Source organism: Thamnophis elegans, chromosome 1 (assembly GCF_009769535.1).
Source record: "Thamnophis elegans isolate rThaEle1 chromosome 1, rThaEle1.pri, whole genome shotgun sequence".
Lineage (NCBI taxonomy): Eukaryota > Metazoa > Chordata > Lepidosauria > Squamata > Colubridae > Thamnophis > Thamnophis elegans.
In genome coordinates, this window is record NC_045541.1 from 122,472,700 (window position 1) to 122,486,511 (window position 13,812).

The 13,812-nt window shown below is 37.2% G+C and overlaps 1 protein-coding gene across 2 annotated transcripts in view; it reads left to right on the plus strand.

Moving 5' to 3' along the window:
• The window catches only part of DPH6 (diphthamine biosynthesis 6), a 213,762-nt gene that overhangs the window by 161,411 nt on the left and 38,539 nt on the right, over positions 1–13,812 (plus strand). The window lies entirely within an intron of this gene.

Sequence of the window (13,812 nt, forward strand, 5' to 3'; positions counted from 1 at the left end):
TACATTTTATCATTTATATTTTTCTACCCATAAATCTTCTTAACTCTGCTTAGCTACCTTCTAAAAGGGCTTATTTTTGGCATCCCAGAGAATAAAAATTTTAGAGAACATATTCTGTGTGACAAATTTGATTTGCATCTATTTTATATTGCTATCGGTTTAAGACTTTGTTCCTTAAACAGTTATTTTTACTTTCTCATTGTAATAGATATACTGAATTATTTATGTTTGAAAAGTACCTCAAGGAATCTTAACTTCAATCATTATTTTTATCTTGTCATAGAAACCTATCGTTTGGCAAGAAAAATGACCTTTCAATATTGAATTATTCTCTAATCAATTTCATATTTTGCTATCTTATTTTTAGCTGGCACATAATACCTGCTTTTACATTTACCTCTGCAGGATATATTTTAAACATTATTATTAGAAAGAAAGAAGTAGGAACTCCAACACAAATGTCAGTATAATAGGGCAGTGCAGAGGGTACAATTGCTGTAACAGCAGCTTGCATTATATTCAAGATCTAACACACAGTTTGATAGAAAGTTCCTGCTGGGGAAGAAAAGTGGGGAAGCTGGCAAGAATTTTACCACATCTGCTACCCGCTGCTAATAAACTGTAACCTATTTCATTTTTATTATGCTTACTCTTTAGGTTATTTGGCTTTCAAAATAATCTCTTCAGCTTTTAGTATGTGTAAAATGTATTACGATATGGTTGTTTAAATATGAAGAACTTTTCAACAACAGAGATTGGAGCCCTTAATGTGTAAGGTGGCATCTCATGCTTGGGTTTATGCATTAGCGTTACAAAAAGGGTGAAAATAATCAGGGGTGTTTGGAGGAGACAGGATAATGAAAATCAAGATGGCAGCCATAGAATCACATCTCTGTCTCCTTTTGCATGTATTTTGCATGGAACATGACTAAACTGGTTGTGCTTTCATTGTATCACCATGTTGGATTATTCAACTCCCTTCCTGCTATAATATTTTATATTATATAAACTACAATGCAGTTATTTCTCTATCTGTTAGAACTTTGGAGACCAAAACCTGCCCTACTTTAATTAGTGACCATTTATTAATTACATGATATCTATATTGTACCATCAAACATTTTTGAAATTATGAAAATATGAAAATAATCCACAGAAAGGATTAAATCTATATTCTGTTGTAGTTTTGATTGTTAAACCAGATTGAACAAAGTCACTCTGTATTCCTTAAATTGTCCCTTAAAATATGAAATATCTCTTGAATATAATGTATCAGGTGACTAAACTAAATTGTGATTCAGTTGCATCTCGATTATTTATTTATTTATTTATTATATTTCTATGGCTACCATACCCAGAGACTATTGGTGGCAGACAAAAAGAGAACAAATACAGCCCCCGAATGCAAAGTAATACATTAAAAACCAATTAAAACAATAAAATGGCAACCAGACTAAAATATAATGCAACTCAAGCAATTGAGTATCATCCAGTGATCCACATCTACAAGTCTCAGAAAAGAGTTTCCTTTGTAAAGGCCTACAGGGAATGGGCCAACAGTACTGGAGGAGAGATTCCAAAGTCAGGGACCACCACTGGGAAAGGATTCTCAGTTAGGGATCTTGCAGTAAGCCCTCCCTGTTAGAGCATATGGGATGGCCAAATGCCCTAGATAGCAAGCAGTCTCACAATAACCCAATCCTATGCCCTGTGGACTTTATAAGTGATCATCAGTATCTTGCATTGTACCCAGAAGATTATTTTAAATCAACATAGCTCACGGAATAGTGTTGTCACATTGGCATAGCAAGGAATGCCCATAACTACTCAAACTACTGCATTCTGGATCATTTGAAACTTCTGGATGGTCTTTAAGAATTTCCCAAGTACAATGCATTGCAATAATTCAGTTGGGGTGAGTAAGGTGTGAGTATCCATGAGCATAAACAGTAACATAACAGATGCAATTAGTACAGAAGACAAAGTTGTCCTGTAGAAACTGTAAGTCCAGTAAGATTTCTAAATTGTGCACTGAATTCAAATGGGGCAGTGCACTCTGCTCAGAGTCAAGGATGAAAGTGTCTGGTTCCTGGATCCATGGAGGCAAAAACTTACAAGTACTCGATTCTCGAAGGGTTGAGTCAAAGTCTATTCTTTCACATCCAGATCCTACACAGGTCCCAAACACTGGAACAAACCTTCATGAATATTTTAAAAGAGGTAATAATAGAACCTTATGGCACTATGCAAAGCAGAGATATAGGGGTTGACTGCTCTCATCTTCAATCAATAGCAATTGACTCCAAAGGATGATGAAGGACAATTGTAAAACAATGGCCCCAAGTCTCAAAAGCTGGTCCATAGGAGATCAAGAATGTCCCACCTCAGGTTATCCACAAGTTAATCAAAATTCTCTCCATACAGTATCCTAACCTAAAACCTGACTTAAAGGAGTACAGATATTCTGGGTTTTCCAAGACCCTTAAGAACTATAGGTCAACAGCCTTTTCAACAACCTTTCCCAGAAGGTGGGGTACTGGTTGAAAATAATTCATATCTATAATATAAAGATAAATGTAACTAGCATATGTGCTAGTCATTCCTGTTTCTAGGGGGCGGTGCTCATCTCTGTTACAAAGCCCAAAGAGCGAGCGCTGTCTGATGATATTTCTGTGGTCATGTGGCTGGCATGACTAAACGCCAAAGGCGCATGGAACACTGTTACCTTCCCACCAAAGGTGGTTCCTATTTTTCTACTTGCAGTTTTACATGCTTTCGAATGGCTAGATTGGCAGAAGCTGGGACAAGTAATGGGAACATACCCCATTATGCTGAGCTAGGGATTCAAACTGCTGAACTGCCGACCTTTCTGATCGACAAGCTCATTGTTTTAGCCACTGAGCCACCGTGTCACTTTGTGAGAAATACTTTGTATCAAACCAAGATTTAGTTCACTTATTGGGATGTTATTTCATATCTGTAGGATCCAGTAATAGTTTATTGAAGAAGGAATAGACTACTGCTTCTTTCAAACTCGGCAGAACCATTCCATTTCTCAAGGAGACATTTACTATCTCATGGATGCCCCCTCCCCTGATCTCTGGAGGCTTTAACCAACTAAGAGAGGCCTGACTCTAAAACACACCTATTCATTTCCTCAGAATTAATGGGATTAAACTCATCTAGGTAGCATAGGACCAAACCCCAGCCAGGACGAAATCTTCAGGCCCTAGGGAATGGGTTGTACTAAACAGGGCCACCAGATGACATTTGGATTGAATAAGTGTGGAGAAATAAGTTCTTATTGCCACAAGGCAGGCTTCAATAAAGGTTCTAACCTGTGTCTGATCTGCTTTGACAGAGACAATATGTCAAAACCATCAGTTTTGAAAAGTATTTAGATCCTCTTGGACACACATTCCTATGTTTCCTAAGATCTCCATTATTGTGAAATCCTTGCAAGGCAACATACTAACGCTCCAAGCCTGATTGTCTTGTCTGTGTTATCACACCAAATTTTAGTATATAATAATTACCCCATATTAATGGTGGGGAGATGTCTGCAGTGTAATATACTGCTTATAATGACAGTATTTAAAGGGAATATTTAAAGTTTCCTATTTTTGTAAAACAAAACGATCCTGAAATTTTTCTGGCAGCCATAAAGGCATAATTACATTTCAGTAAGAGCTATTTAATTTTGAAATTATTATTCCTATCACCACAGGATTTTTCTATAGTCATCCTGTCTCTTTTGCAATCCAGAAAAATTGAGATTCCTAATCCTTCCATTTCTTCCACATTAAAGAAAATGATTGCTGAATTGCTGTATGTATGAAAGAAGAGGAACATTCCCAAAGGAGTTGTAGTTTTGAGCATCTTCAGTGGCAGGTTTGATTATGAAAGTGTCAGGATTAATGATCCTATAAATTATACATTTGAAGGCTTCCTTCCTCATGCTGTCTGCATAAACGAGTGCATCAGTTTAAGTTTCAGAACAAAGTAGCCTACCAACAAAAACGTTGTTACTTATTATGTGGAAATTCCATTAGGAAAACTGTGGATAAAAGGTCAGCCGTCCACAAAAGAGAACTGAGCATCTTCACAGTTATTCAGGTGGGTCATTTAAATCTCTTGAGTATCTCCACTGGATGAATCTGCCTGATAGTAGCATCTACCAAACTTGTAGTGTAAGTGCCATAAAATATTAACCTGTGATTGTTATATACTGTCTGCAATACATATTGCATTTAAAAGAATTCTGAAAGTTTGTAGCTTTTAAAATTAGATATCATGTTATCGACATGAACAACAGAGATCAGAAGTTCTATTTTTATATCAAATTCCAACTGCAAATTTAAGCAGCTGGTCAGAATATTGTAAGACAAATAAAATAGAAAACATGGCTCTTTTATGCCATCTTTATGGTGATCTTTTCAGTTAAAGAAGAATACCAGTGATTGCATATCTCCCAAAGTGCTTTTCAAAAGGCAAACTGAAGAGATTTGTTGGATGAGAAGCGAAACATTTTCAAGGAAAAAAACAAAGTCTAGTTGCCTTTTGAAATGCATCTTTGGGACAACTATGATCTGGATGATTGAGAATCTCCATAGACATTGGAATGGATCCTAAAGAGCAGTTATTGCATGAAACATCCTTTAATTCAACTTGATAATGTTCAGTTGTTTCCTTTTTTAAACAGTTCCATGTCTAATTATTATATTCTGAATTTTTTCTTGAAATAATAGTTTTAGCTGGGTATGCAATTTTGGCTTTTTTGTTAAATAATTCAACATTTTCCTCTAAACTTTTGTTATGGAACTTCAAAGGACAGATGAGATTGCCATTATGTACAAAAAAAAAAACAATTGATGGAAAAGAAGAAGAAGGAGACAGGAGATAATGGTTGGCTGGAAAAGGAGGAGGAGGAGGCAGGAGATAATGGTTGGCTAAAAGTAGGGTTTGTCAGGGGAACAGCTTTTCTGCACCAACTGAGTAATTGAAGCAAAGAAACATTTTTTTAAAAAGAAATAATGCTAGGATTTCTTGGCACTTCAGACCACTCTAGCTTAGATTCATGTCTGTAGAAAGGCTAAGTAATAGAAAAAGAAATATCAGACTAGAAAATCAGGGGAATGTATAAAAATGAGATTTCACTGTAGGTTCAAAAGAATCAGTTGATAATGGAATTCAGAGTGATATCAGATATTTTTAATGGGAGACACACTTTCAAATTAAATACCTTAACTCTAATACTTTCCTACCTTTAAAGTATTCAAGTATTCAATGCAACCATGGCTGCATTCATGGAACTTGTAGCTTGATACATCTGAAGGATACCAGCCCAAGGAAACCAACTCATAAGCAGTAATATCAGGTACACTTTGAACAGGAATAAAAGGAGAAGATTCTAATTTGAAGATACCCACCAAATCTTAGATCTCCTGAGAGAGGTTCCTAGTCTTTTAATAGTATCCTCAGGTGCAACAAGTAGGACTAGTACTCATAATGGTAAGATTAATAACATTAACTCAATATTTTCTATGTAATATCCTTGTAAGGAATGGCTTAAATCCTTTATATGTTGAAGAAAAAGTATTCCACTTTAAGGAAAAATAAATAATCATCAATGATCTTTTCAAAATTGTCGAGCATTTCTGTTTCCTACAAAGCAGGCTCTTTGGTCTCCATTTTTTTAAAAAAAATATTTTGACTAAGTTTCAAAACATTGGGAAGGGGGGGAGGGGAATCTTAAAAACTCCATCATAAAAACACATCTTTTAAAGGTTGAAGGCTCTAAAATGTGAGGTTATGTGAATATGTGGCTACATGGTACATAGTCTTTCACTTGGAATGATGATCATTTGTTAACTTTGAAATTGTAATTTTGTCTTGGCCTTTTATTCTTTCCCTTATTCTAAATGAGAGCTGAAGGCAGGCAGAAATACAGGGTAATTGATTTAACAGCCTAAGACAAGTACAAGAAAATCGGAAGTTTGGTCTCAATGCTTGACTTGATCTGAGGGAGCTTTTTTCCAACCTTACCTCAGCACCTTGGGCCAACCAAGTGGCCTTTAAGCCTGAATGAGCATGACTTTTTTTTCCCTAACATAAAGCTTCAGTATTCAGTTTTTCAAACTGTTCTGTAGCATTGGAAGTAGAATTATATTGACAAGGTTAGAATTCATCTCCTGGAGGGGGCTACTATGCTATACTTTAAGTGCTAATATAACAGTTATGTGGTTGTACCTTAATAATAGCCCCAGCTTGCCTAATGAGAATGCTGAAAGCAAACAGTACTCAGTGAGATTTTATTATGACTGAAGTGACTGCAATTTGAGGCAAATTATCCCTATTTTTGTTCTGATATCAAGCACAAGCATGCTAAAGAAATTGCTGTAAGTTTTGATGGGGAATTAGACTTAACTATTGTTAATATAGATGTAAGTGCATTTTTTCATGTAAACAGCTCACAAGGGTCAAGCAACAGAGACTTTTTTTGTGTGACGCTGAAAATGATTGTCAATAATTTTGTGAGCAAATTTTGAAATAAAGTGCCTGTAACCTGTCATTATTCCTTCCTCTTGAAGTCACGACAGAGTGGCTGAAAATTTAGCCTGTAAATTGAAGGCAGAGAGAATGTTATGGCCTTATCGACTTCAGATAAAATTACTATTTTAACTTGTAATTATTTTTCCATTCAAAGGTCAGCCAGCATATAGTATTTACTATTTTGAACTGCAGTGTAAGCAAATTGCTAGGAAAAAAGTTGTTACCAGTAGAGACCCAGGCAAAGAAAGCTGCAGTCACTAATACTAGCATTGCTTATTATGTGGTTTATTAAGAAATAGGAGGACTATTTTAAAACAAAATACTTCGATGAAATATACAGAACTATATATTTAGCTCCATTGTTGGTAGAGTTGTTAAAAAACCTATTTGCTTAAATCCTGAAGATGTTTATTAAAGATTGCAATTAAAAAGACAAACAGTATTACAAACTTAAAAAAAAAAAGAAAAATTAGAAAGTGCAGAAAAGAACAAGGAAAAAAATATGGTAAATAAAAAAAGAAATATAGAAAGAAATGACTTATCCCTTCCTTCATCATAACAAGAATAAACAACGTTTGTGACCTCCTCTTAAATTTTCTCTCATATGTCATTTTTTTATCTGTAAACAACTCATTAAAGCCTGTTCAATCTGATCAGCAAAAGGTAATTAAGGGTTACCAGAAATAGCGTATCTATTTTAAACTTGATCAAATAAGCCTCTTTTACATCAGCAATAACAATAATTATTGTAAACAGTTTACAGAGGTAGCATATTGCCTCCAACAGTCTGGGTCAGGGGTGGGTTTCAGCCGGTGTTATTGCTGGTTCGCTTGTGCACAGGCTGGAAGTGCGCTGTGTGTGCATGCACAATTCAATGGAAATTGTTTTGCTCATGTGCAGAACTAAAAAAAAAAGATGGTGGCGACTGGGGAATCGGTTCAGAAGCATGGCCAGCCTGGGTCACTGCCGGTTCTACGACCTAGGCCGGCATACCACTATCTGTTTGGCTGAACCAGTAGGAACCAACCTCTGGTCTGGATCCCCATTTTACCAACCTTGGAAGACTGAATCAACCTTGAGCCATTCAAGATCGAACTCCTGGCAGTGGGCAGAGTTGGACTGCAATGCTGCATTCTAACCAATGGCTCTCTGTATTTCCATTTTAACAATCTGGATCTTTAATTCCTTTGAAAAGATCATTGTGTAAATTAGCATGGAGGGGAGGGGTATTCCAGAATTGCCAGCCATCTATTCAACCTATCCACTGATGGCTGATCCTTGGTTTAGAAAATGTACATATTTACAAATGAACTCTTCATAATAAAAGAGAAATGAAGATCTGGCTCCAGTCAAGTGCTATACATTAAGATGTCCATTAGATGTGGAACACAATCAGAGCATAGGAAGGCAAGAATTATAATAAGGAGAAAGGACAATCATGGGATTAGAAGGCACTCAGTGACATTCACAAGAGGTGGCTGTTGGTGGGGGCTGTTCCACCTTCTCTGCTATAGATATGCAGAGCCCAGTTTGTGTAATGTATAGGAGTGGGAGCATCCGTCGAATAATGACCTAGAAGTTATTTATTTCTCCCTTCTCACAAAGTTCTTTAGAACATTAACAAGCCTCTTTTCAGATCTAATATAGGAAAGTTTTCCAGATCACTTTTTTGGTTTGTTATTTGTATATCCGTTTGTGTATCTGTTTGTATATCCGTTTAAATGATTAAGATATCAGCTGGTTTATTATCCAGTGTAGCATGTTTTTCCATATAATTCTTATAGCCTATCATTTATAAATTCCCTTTTAGTCTTGGTCTTATCAAGTAAATGTTCCTCTTCAATAACATCTTTTAAATACATTCTACAGGGAGTCCTCGACTTACAACAGTTCATTTAGTGGCAGTTAAAAGTTACAATGGCACCGAAAAAGTGACTTATGACCATTTTTCACACAACATACCCATGGTCACATGACAGCATATCCATGGTCACATGATCAAAATTCAGATGCTTGGCAACTGATTCATATTTATGAAATTTGCAGTGTCCCAGGATTACCTTTTCTTACTTTTTGGCAAGCATTTATTGTACATCCATGTTACAAATTTAAAAGCTGCAGAGATTCACTTAACAACTGTGACAAATAAGGTTGTAAAATGAGGCAAAATTCACTTAACAATTGTCTGACTTAACTAAAATTGTGGGGTCAATTGTGATCATAAGTCAAGGACTGTATGTATCTCTAATGGCAGACATTCTTAACATTAGTTTGTGCATCCACTGTTTGAAAAATACCATCAAATGTTAAAATACTTTGTTCCATTCTGTATTAATAAATCAAATTAAGTATTTTTTATTGTAATCTTTATAGTTTGTTCTGATTCCATTTAGTATCCAATCCTCAAAGTTCCCGCCTATCATGTATTTTTAAGAGAAATCAAAACAAAACCAATTGCCCACAGCAAGGGTTCCTATAATTAATTCCCATACCTTATTTCAAATCCATCTGGACCCATTGTCAATTTGTAATTTTCAAAATTAAAGTTCTAATCACTATCTTCCTGTTCATTGGGGAAAACAATTCCTTGAAATATTTAAAACATATTTCACTAAGGATTGAAAGAAACTCACCTGGTCTGCTCAAAAATTTCTAATAGATGAAAATCAGTTAATAAGCAATTTTTGAAACCTATTAGAAAAGAAAGTATGTGAACCCAGTATCCATAAAGGTGCTGATGACTAAAACTGGCTTTCCCTCATCTTCGGTAGATGTAATCCTTCCAGTTACCACTGTCTTGCACCCTTCTTGAAATCTGCCATAGATATGTGGAGCCCAGTCTTTCAGTTCCCATGAGGAGCAAGAGGAACTATCAGGAGCACTTGTGGGCAATCTTATGTCCTCTCCTTGTCTAAACAGGAATGACTGATAACGGCACTGAAAAAAATTGACTTATGACCATTTTTCATATGATCTTTGTAGCAGCCCCATGATCATGTGATCAGAATTCAGATACTTGGCACCTGGTTCACACTTATGACTATTGTTGTGTCCCAAGATCATGTGATCCTCTTTTACAAACTTCTGACAAGCAAAATCAATGGGGGAGCCAGATTCACTTAAGAACCATGTTACTAATTTATCAACTGCAATGATTCTCTTAACAACTGTGGTGAGAAGGTTGTAAAATGGCGCAGAACTCATTTCTCATTTCACAACCAAAAATTTTGGCTCAATTGTGGTTGTAAGTTGAGGACTGTCTGTACTTTTAGCAGAGCCATCCTTGGTTCACCATTTCTTCCCTGGATTTTTTTTTAATCTTTTTAGTTGTGTGTATTGAAAAACAACTTTTAATCTTTTCTTCACTGGTTCTAGGTTAGGCCAGTCTACTTTTTATAATATCTCTTCTGGGCAATCTAATATAATGATTTGATATTAGGTCAAATCATGTTAATGTCTATATCATTAGATTTATAGCACATTAATTATGAATTGCAAGTGAACAATGAACTGGGAATTAACTATTAAGTTGAGAGAAATGAAATATAGCAGGCATAGATGCAGATAAGCACCTCAATAGTAATTGCTATCCATGAAATAATTACAGAGACATCCCTCCCCTAAATTACTCACTGGATTAATACATTGTTATTATTTTTTAATGTCCCCATTTATGTCAAAGAAGACATTGTTGAAAATCTTGATGACATATAAATCAGCTGTTTTCTATTGAAATTGTGTCTGAGATTTCTTTAAGAGATTTGGTTTTTTAAAATGCATTTCTGATAGGATCAAATCCAATAATTTATATCAAAACAACAGCACATAGTTTGCTTATTAGCTATAAATAATTGTTGATAATTAGCATGGTCACTCTTGTAACATTTTATATATTGGGACAATGACACAACTAAGCCAATGCTTTTGAACATGCAAGGAATTATTTCCAAGGATGAAAAGAAGTGCTAATGTGGATGCCCATCAAACATTTATTTTTAGAAATTCTGATAATATTAAGTCTTTGCTAGAAGCTTTGATGTTTCAACTGAAGTATGAATATTTGGATTTCTAGGAGTGAAACTGAGGGCCATTCAGAAATCGGTATCTATTAACGAGTATATAGATCATCACCTAGATGTATATTGAGTAAGTCATGGAATATTTGTCCCAATAATTGGTAATTAGCATGTTAACATTAGTAGAATTAAATCTAGCTGGGAACTGAGTAACTGGATATCAAACATGCAACTATCTTCACATAACAAAGTTTGTTTTCTGTAACATATAACTTTTTAGTGAATGGAAGTTTTCACTTGAAGAATTATTGTTGTAGCTATGGACATTTTTAATAAGCTAGGCATAACTTTAAAAACTTTTGTGAGACATACTTTGTATCAAACCAAGATTTAATTCACTTATTGGGATGTTAAGAAAAAGGAGTATGATCAGGATATAATTGTAAAGCCATTGGGAAGCAAGCTAGCTAAATCCTGCCTTAACTCTGTAACTGTGAAGAACAAAAACTTGACCATTCCTGGGTAGCAAGACAAAAGAGTTCTGTATTTAAGAGTATATAGAAGGGAACAGAAGGGAATTAATTCATCCTGGCAGGGATTCTGTTTTTTGCCTTCCTAGGTCAGCCTCTCTGGGACAGAAGCCAAGCTCTTACCTGTATCTTTTCCTCCAGTTCTTCTCTTAGCCTTCCAGCTTCAACGGTCCTTGGAGGAAGCTAGCTATCTTGACCCCTTCCAGTCCGGCTTCAGACCTGGTTACAGCACAGAAACCGCTTTGGTCGCATTGACCGATGATCTCTGGAGAGCCAGGGATGGAGGCCATGCGTCCATCCTGGTTCTCCTTGACCTCTTGGCGGCTTTCGATACCATCGACCATGGTATCCTTCTGCGACGACTGCGGGAGGTGGGGGTGGGAGGCACTGTTTTGCAGTGGTTCTCCTCCTACCTCTCGGACAGGTCGCAGTTGGTGTTGGTTGGGGGGCAGAGATCATCCCCGAGGCCCCTAACATATGGGGTGCCGCAGGGTTCGGTCTTATCACCCCTACTATTTAACATTTACATGAAACCGCTGGGCGAGATCATTCGGAGGCACGGGATAAAATACCACCAATACGCGGACGATACTCAGCTGTATCTGTCCGCCCCGTGCCAACTCAATGAAGCGGTGGACGTGATGAACCAGGGTCTTGAGGCCGTTAAGAACTGGATGAGAGCTAACAAACTGGTACTCAACCCAGACAAGACCGAGTGGCTGTTGTTTTTTCCTCCCAATAATTTGGCCAGTGTTCCATCGCTCAGGCTGGGGGGTCAAATTTTACACCCCTCAGATAGGGTTCGCAACTTGGGAGTCCTCCTGGACCCACAGCTGACTTTCGACCATCATTTGTCGGCTGTGACCAGGGGGGCATTTGCCCAGGTTCGCCTGGTGCGCCAGTTGCGACCCTACCTGAACCGGGAGGGCCTCACAACAGTCACTCGAGCCCTTGTGATCTCTAGGCTGGAATACTGCAATGTGCTCTACATGGGGCTGCCCTTGAAGAGCATCCGGCGACTTCAGCTAGTCCAGAATGCGGCCGCGCGAGTGATTGTGGCCGCACCGCGGTTCGCCCACATAACACCTATCCTCCGCGAGCTGCGCTGGCTACCTGTTGATCTCCGGGTGCGCTTCAAGGTGCTACTTACCATCCATAAATCTCTCCATGGTAGTGGATCTGAGTACTTGAGAGACCGCCTCCTGCCGATTACCTCCCTTTGACCGATTAGATCGCACAGATTAGGCCTCCTCCGAGTTCCATCCGCCAGTCAGTGCCGACTGGCGACTACGCGGAGGAGAGCCTTCTCAGTAGCAGCTCCGACCCTTTGGAACGACCTCCCCGTGGAGATTCGCACCCTCACCACCGTCCAGACCTTCCGCACAGCCCTTAGGATCTGGCTATCCCGTCAGGCCTGGGGATAAGATTCTAATTCGCCCCACCCGAATGTTGAATGAAAGTTGCGTTTTATTGTTTTATTTTTTATTTATGCACTGTCTTATGTTTTTGTTTTGCACCCCCCTTCCCATGTATTGTAAGCCGCCCTGAGTCCCCTCAGGGAAAAGGGCGGCCTATAAATCATAAATAAAATCCTAAAAATCCTAAATTAGCAGTGAGCCCAACATAAGTAGACACTAATAAAGGCTTATTGGTCAGTTCTTTGGAAACTTAGCTAGGAGAAATTTGAAGAGAAACCAGGTAGTTTCCCATTTTCATGAGCATAGATGGGATTATGCAGGTATTAAATGTAAATATAATGTCTCTGGAGTTTGGAAGAAATGTCATCTTTATAAACACACTGGACAAATTGGGATACACAGCAACTAGTGCAAATAAATTTCTGATTTTGCTGTTTTTTTACGAAAAGCCACATTTGAATATATGTGTTGCATTGTATTGGATAATGAGAATAATTTGAGTTGTAAATCTATCATGACGCAACTTAATTTATCTCAGTGGAGTGAATTCAGCTAATTTTCTTATCTACTGAAATGGGGAATATTCTAAAAGATATAGAAAAGAGTTCAATTTTGCTAAAGAAACTATGTCATCAATAAAATGCTGATATGCCATGAATTCAGGTCTGAAATGCAGAGTATTACGAGCACTATAATTTTTTTACTTACTTTGTTGATTCAGCAAAAACATTTCTTGCAGAGCCAGAGAGAGGCAGGTATATCCTATTAACTTTTATTTTCTGCTTTTACCTTTACCTTATAAACTGTAACCAGAAGTTCAAGGTGGTTGTTTAAGAAAAGTAAATCTTTTACACTTACTAACATGCAGTCTGAGTCTGGAACCAATCATCAATTCTTAATTGTGTCTAGGCTACTTCTTCTGCTTCTCCTCTTCTTTTCTCTTTGGATTTAGAAAGGTATTCAAGATAAAAACAAAACCAATCACAACTTATAAGAAATTAGTCAGCAAATTAAAAGCTTAACTAAACAAAAATAACACTATTTTAAAAAAGAAACAAGTGCAGGAGATAAGAATGTTCACCAACTATGACCAAAAAAAAAAAAAAAATCAACCTGAGAGCTTCCTTGGTAATACTACTGTGGGAGTAGTTGAAATGAATTCTAAACCAGTTCTAGTAATCACCACTCAGATCAGCATAGATTAATTCCAAGGTCAACTTTAGACCAACAACCAAGTAAGCAATACCCCAATCAAGAAACTGCCAAAGAGCCATCAGTAAACAGCCCAACCAAAGA